The following is a 396-nucleotide window of genomic DNA, read 5'->3' as shown; positions in this document are numbered from 1 at the left end:
ATCACGTGTTTAGTGAGTGCCAGTCTTTTGCTTCGGTACCGGGAGCAGAGCTCAGAGAAAGCAAAATCCAAAGAAAGCTGTGGTTGTGGCATTGCTGGGAGGAACTGGGCAATCAAGTGAGAAGAATTATAGCTTCCAAATGTGTACCGACATCCTGCTAATTCCCAGATCTCCCCCTACTCCCTCCTCTGCTGACGTTCCAGTCCCCACTTCAATACCTGCCAGGTCCTTTTAGAGAGCTGACATTTCCATTCCTGACATTTTCTGCAGCTCCATCTGGGAATTAATGTCCGGATATTAGCAGCGATGGGGCTGTTTATCATAATTAGTCTCATGAAGATACTAAGCATCCAACTATTTTTCATCAGCGCCAAGGAAATAAACTGCAGAATCCAG

The sequence above is a fragment of the Corvus brachyrhynchos genome, unplaced genomic scaffold (genome assembly GCF_000691975.1).
Source record: "Corvus brachyrhynchos isolate BGI_N302 unplaced genomic scaffold, ASM69197v1 scaffold4, whole genome shotgun sequence".
In the NCBI taxonomy this organism is placed as follows: Eukaryota; Metazoa; Chordata; class Aves; order Passeriformes; family Corvidae; genus Corvus; species Corvus brachyrhynchos.
The sequence above is the reverse complement of the archived record's forward strand: the minus strand, read 5'-3'. Positions refer to the sequence as shown.